The sequence below is a fragment of the Mastomys coucha genome, unplaced genomic scaffold, assembly GCF_008632895.1.
Source record: "Mastomys coucha isolate ucsf_1 unplaced genomic scaffold, UCSF_Mcou_1 pScaffold15, whole genome shotgun sequence".
Lineage (NCBI taxonomy): Eukaryota > Metazoa > Chordata > Mammalia > Rodentia > Muridae > Mastomys > Mastomys coucha.
The window spans coordinates 148734902-148741251 of record NW_022196897.1 but is presented as its reverse complement, the minus strand read 5'-3'; positions in this window follow the sequence as shown (position 1 = coordinate 148741251).

The window sequence follows — 6350 nt, the reverse complement described above, 5'->3', positions numbered from 1 at the left end:
CGGGGAACAAAACAGGACCAATTTTGCATAGCTGGGCAGATCTATATGTACACTGTTTTCCTTTTTCCTGTATAAATAGTAGTCATATTTGAGAGTTAAAATTGTGAATGATTAAAATTATCTTTTTTGTGCTCTTATTGTCTTTTCCCCCAATTTCCTGCAAATTAGCATTTTCTTTGTAGACAGAAAAACCCCACTGTATGAAAAGTAGGAAAAAACTCAAGTGTATGTGGATGTCTGAAGCCACTTTCCTCCATTGTCCTTCTGGGTCCCTTTGTTGGTAGATCTCTTGGTGCTCACACCAAAGGATGCCACTCTCTATTCGGCCTCTCAGGTATGCAGCGTCTCCTGGTGAGGCTGGTGTGAGCTTATCTTAGTGTGGTTCAGACCATGCTTCCATGGAAATAAAAGCCAGTCTGGGATGTGGCCTTCTGGGGTTCTCTTAGGAATAAGAGTTCCTTCTCTATGACAGGGAGAAACGAGGGGCGGGTTGTTCAACACAGACTGGAATAGAAGGGCAGAGTTGGGTCCAGGAAATAGGAAGTGGTGCAAAGGTGAGATTCCGGGTTCTTCTGCTTCCTGGAGCCTGAGATGGGGTGGGGTGGGATGATGGCAAGCCCTGCTTCTCCCCATGGCCTGGCTGTTTTCTGACATGGCTGGACTGGGCACAGTTTTGATTCTTCTTCCAAGGTCTGATGTTTGGTTGTCAGCTTGACCCTTGGTCTAAGGAGGCTGTCTCAGGAACAGCAATGCAAGTGGGTTATTTTGTGGTACCAGGTGAGTATCCCGAGTGTCTCCCGTGTTCCAGGCGAATGCCTCCTTTATATCGGGTGTGCCCTGTATTTGGACATGATTCTGTATGACAGGTGAACACCTCCCATACTCTAGGCATTGCTTGGACCAATACTGGCCTGGGGTTCAGATCTTTATAATGGTGTGACTTCCGACAACACTTACCTGCCCTATGCTTCAGTCTCCTGCAAAGTGGGGCAGTATGACTTCTAACTCTTCAGGCCAAGCAGGAGCTGCAGTGCCTAATGTGGTGCCTGGCCTCAGGACTGGGCATAGCAAGGCACCACAGCCTCATGGCTTAAACAGTGGGGATTTATTGTTGCACAGCTATAAATGCTAGAACTCTGAGGTCAAGGTGTTTGCTGGGTTGGATCTGAGGGCTGCGAGGCAGCGTCTGTTCTAGGCTTTTAGCTATAGTCCACTCAAGGGTCTTAGTCACAGTCCCCTCTGTGGGTCTTCATATCCTCCTCCCTTTGGGGGAATGTCTGTGTCCAGATTTCATCCCTTTTTATTTTATAGAATTTTACAATTACATCTATTTATCTTTGTTTAGGTGGTGGGCATGCCCATGTCAGAGCACCAGTGGGGAGGGCAGAGCCCAACTTGTGAGAGCAGGTTCTCTCTTCCCACCATGTGTCCCAGGTACCAAGCTCAGCTCATCGGTCTTGGCAGCAAGTGCTACTGAGCCATCTCATTGGCCCTCAGATTTTCCTGTCTTCTGAGTTCACCAGTATTGTGGTGTTAGGAGCCACCCTGATGCCTTCTTTAACATGATTATTCCTGCAAAGCCCCTGTCTCCAAATGAGAGGACTTCAGCAGACAAACTTTAAGGGGCACATGGCCCATAGCGGTGCTATAGTTGTCTACAGAAGAACGTTAGTCCTCATGACAACCAAGGAGGCTTGTGAGCTGCTCCAGATCATCTTGGGTTGCCATCGTGGTGGTGGTGGCTTCCTGGAAAAGGACACAGTATACTCTTTCTTGCCTGAGCCACTATGCTGATATTCCTGCCTGTTGCCAAGGGCTCTGTCACAGACAGTTCAATGTGGCAACTGTCTCTCGATTGCTGGCCAGCTTCCCCTCTCCCAGAGACACACCATTCAACCCCTCCCTTGAGCCGATGGTTAGAAATACTCAACTATTACATGCATTTGTTTAGCAACCATTTCTTTTCGGCTTATAGGGAGTTAGGCATTATTCTGAGTGCTGTACAAATAGTTACTCACTTCCTCCTCATAATGATTCCTTGGGGGCAGGTACTATCATTAACTCCTTCATGGAGAAACTGAGGTACAGGGAAAGAAGTTTAGTCTTTTGTCCAAGGTTTCACAACAAGCAAGTGGGGCAGCTGGGATTTTCCCTAGATTGTCTTGTTCCAAACCATCACACAGAGAGGGAGAAGTCTTAGGAAGAGTCTTGAGTCAGAGAACTTGAGTTTGAATTTTGGTTAATGAGCAGAGCTAGACATTTCTGCTACTGCTTGTCCTATGTACAAACAACTGTCCTATGTACAGTGTTTCCCCCCTAAGAATGACAGGCTCATCCCCCAGGTCTCTTGGACATGGTCTGGTATATCATGTGAGGTCATAGTTGACTGGCTAGGGTGTATATGAGACCTGAGGGTGTCCCTTTGGCTTGTTAAGACATGTCTCTTAGGGATTTGGTAAGAGGATTCAGTGAGGGCTAGGGACTGCAACCTTTTGTTGCACCCCACCCCCAGGGGCACATGGAGTCAAGGATTACAAGGGAAAGAGACAGAATAGGTGGAGAAGGTGACTTTCTGAAAGTGGGGGAATGAAGTCAGCCACAAAGATCCAGAGACACTTCATGCTAGAGTTGAGGATGTCTCCAAGAGATTATCTTGACTCCTGTACACTGTCAGTGCCCCATCCCTCCAGCTGCGGTGAGCGCTGGTCGCCAGTGTCTTAGGTATTGTTATCTTCTTGAGAATTCTTGGCCAGGTGACCCAGTGCCTCCTTCACCAGCATCTGGCAGCTGCTGGCTGACTGACACTCAGTATATAGAAGGGCACGCTCCTTGCCTCAAGAAGGGCCCATTCTGCAGGGCATTTGCACTTGAATTTTCAGTGGGTAAGGCTGGGGCTGGTCTTCACTGAAGACAACATCTGGGCTTGGCTCTCCTTCCCCTTCTTTTCCAAGTTCCCTCCTCTCCTTCTTCTCCAAGAGCCCCCCACCTCCCAAACCAAGTCTATTTCTCTAGTCTGTTGCTTCGAAAGTGAAATTCACACACCCATCACTTGGGGATCTTGGTGACACGCACAGTCTGCTAGTATGCAAGGCAGCGTTTGTGTGGAGCTTGAGCTACTGCCTTTGCTAACGAAGGTCCAGGCAATAGCACCACTCCAAGCAGCAAAGCTATGATCTACTTTGTTGGTCCCAGAGTGACACTCTTCCTTTCCAGCAGTCCAGGTAAATGATAAGCTCCTGTCTCTTCTAGTTTGTATAACCTGAAACACACATCTTATCTCTGTGGATGTGTCCTCTTTGAGGTTGAGATGGCTGGGCAAGCCATCAACCGTCAAGTGTAGTGCACAAATGGAGCTACCTGGGATGGATGTGGGAGGTTTGGCGGGGTACTTGCCTCTGGATAGGATATCAGGAAGATCTCCTTGGGGGAGGCAGGCTGTTGGTCTATCATGTTGGTCTATCATGTGTTCTGGATAGCTCCTGGTCCTACCCCATTGATCCTCTAAGTGAGGACCTTAGGCCTCAATGCCAGCACTGTAATTAATTGGCAGCTTACCTCCGGTTGGCCGGACTCTGGTTCAGGTGCATTGCCTTCTAGATGAGACCATGCACACCTGAGCCCACCACATCCCTTTGCTTGGCCTTAGGCCCCATAGCTCGTGACATTATTTTGATGTCCTGTGACCGCAATGAGAGGCTCCCACAGTTTCAGAGATGAACACAAGGTTGGTGTTATTTCCACAACATGTAATAGATTCCCTCCTTTCATTATAATCTTGGCGAAGCCCCTACAAACATTCCCCTTTCCAGGCTGAGATTGGTTCCTTCATTCATGGCAGCCAGCAGCTGGGCTAGCTTCCTCCCATCTGTTCATTTTGCCTCTTTGCCATTCTCTTTCCCTTGGGGTTGGGAGAGTGAAGGCATTGCCTCAGAAGGGCCACAGATGCCGGAGAAGGCAGACCAGGCAGCCTCCTAGTCTGTTGGCATACCTGAGAGTTTTCCCTTACAGCCTAGAAGTCACTGGCTGGAGGACAGGCCTTTGATTACATAATCCTTTCATAGATGTGCATGGAGGATCCAGATGTGCCAGGCACCGCAGTGGGAATGGGGATGAAAACAGCCACCAGACACGACTCCTGACCAGCACTCTCACTAGACTAGATTGCACTTTTCTTATCAATTGAAACACCTAACACCTGACCCCTATCCCCATGCTGGTCTTCAGTTTCCATAGGGACCAAATCTTACTGTTATCAGGGAAATTACCTTAATTCTAGGTCCAAAGGAAATAGAAGAATTTGCCCCCTACTGAGAAGCAAAGTAGAATTAGATCGTTTTATTTCAATTTCCTTATTTTGGTTCAGTTTTCAGTAGACACTTCCAGAGAACTCCTCAGGCTGATGGCAGCATGGCGATGGTTCTGATGATTCCAGGTGGGGAGAGCCTTAGACGCCCCTTCACCATTGCCTTCTGTGACCTGATGACCACATCGCTAGTATTATTGGCTGAGGGAAGTCTCTGTTTGGTTCTACTGAGTTATATAGAGCCATTTTCACATGGGTGTTTGTACTTAGAGCCCATGCTCCCCCGTGGCCTGCACCCCATTCTTTACTCTCCCCTCTCCCATTAGTCTCCCTTTCCTCCCACACAGCTCTGCTTCCGTTCCAATGTCATATGGGCATACATGATTTTACTCATATGTAGAAAATCCAGGATCAACAAATGAGAGAATGTGATGCTTATTTTTCTGAGACTGACTGAATTTGTTTAACACGACTCACTTCAGTTGCACCCATTTTCCTACGGATGACCTAACTTTGATGGCTCTCTTTGATGGCTGAAAACCAATTCCATTGCCTATGTACACCACACTATCCTCAATGGTGCACCTGCTGTTGGACACTTAGCTTGATTCTATGGCCTCACTCTGGTTCACAGTGCTGCATTGAGCATCGCAGAGCAAGTATCTCTGTGATATGTTGACTTAGATCGATATTTGAGGGCACACAAAGGTCACCCCTGCCTCGGCAGAGACTCCTGCAGTTGGATGCTGCTGTGTGTTGCTTATCAGTGAGTGCAGAGAGGCTGTGTCACAGGTCCGACTGATTGGAGAATGTGTTGTTCATCTCTGGGTTTCTCCCTTATTGTATTATATCCTCATATAACTTCCTGAGGACTGCCCTATAGTAATCTTTCTGCTTTCAGGACAGAGGTGAAAAGCTGAGATGCTGAAGGCTCCAGTTCATTTGTGACTTCGGTGCCTACATGTCACTCCCACCACCTCCTCTATGGAAGCCTTTGGGAGATGGAAAACCTATAGCAAGGGCGAGGAAAGAGTATCCCAGGAGAGAGTGGTGCCACCTGAGTGTGGCTATAGAGGGCGATGTTGCCTAGCAAGGGGACAGGGATGAGAAGCTGAGGCCACAACATACAGATTTTGGACTTTTGTCTTATGGTCATTGGGGAACCCATGGGAATCGTAGACATGGACTAATGTGGTCTGATGGGAGCTTTTGAAACTTTTTCTTGGTTCCCATGTGCAGAATAGGCTGTTGGGTTCAGTGACAAGAAAGGATGTAGTGAACTAGTTATCTGGCTGTGTATCCACAGATAAGAATGAAGGCTAGGGTAGGAGCCATGTCAGAGGCCATTAAAAGTTAGATCTCATAGAATTTAGTAGTTGATTGATTAGATGTTTGGGTGAGGTAATGCAAAGGACTTTGAGTTGAGTTAGGAACAATGGCCCTGTTTATACATAAAAGCAATGCTGGAGAAGGAGGAACACATTCATGGAAAGGAATGTGGCTTCTAGCCTTTGCCACTGAGATGAGAAACAGAGAAGACCGACATCCCATAATGCTCAGGTCTGCAGTTGCCATAGCCGGTGCATCCGCATCTTCAAACAGGAGGAACCCCATGATAAAAATCTCTCTCACATTTTAAACAATCTAGCTAAGGTCAAAAGCCACTCCAGTCTGACTAGTGGGGCAAATCTATTAATTAAAGTGCTTTCAACGTCTGGTCATAGCCAAAAGGCAGAGGGACTGTCAATGTCGAAGCTACATCTGATTCCTTAAATGGGGACAGGTAAAAGCTACAGCATTGAGTCAGCAATGTAAAAAATTGTGAGAAATTGGGGAACTAAAAGTTTGTTTTATTGATAGTCAGGGTATAGTTTATGTTGAAGAGCTGCCCAAATATAGTTTCTCTCCCTCCCCCACCCACTCTCTGTATGTGTATGTAGGGACATATGGTACATGTATGTATGTTCAGGGTTATTTGTATATATGAAGTGTATGTGTGTTTGTGGAGGGGCACACGCGCACACGCGTTTGTGTGTGTGTAGGTGCA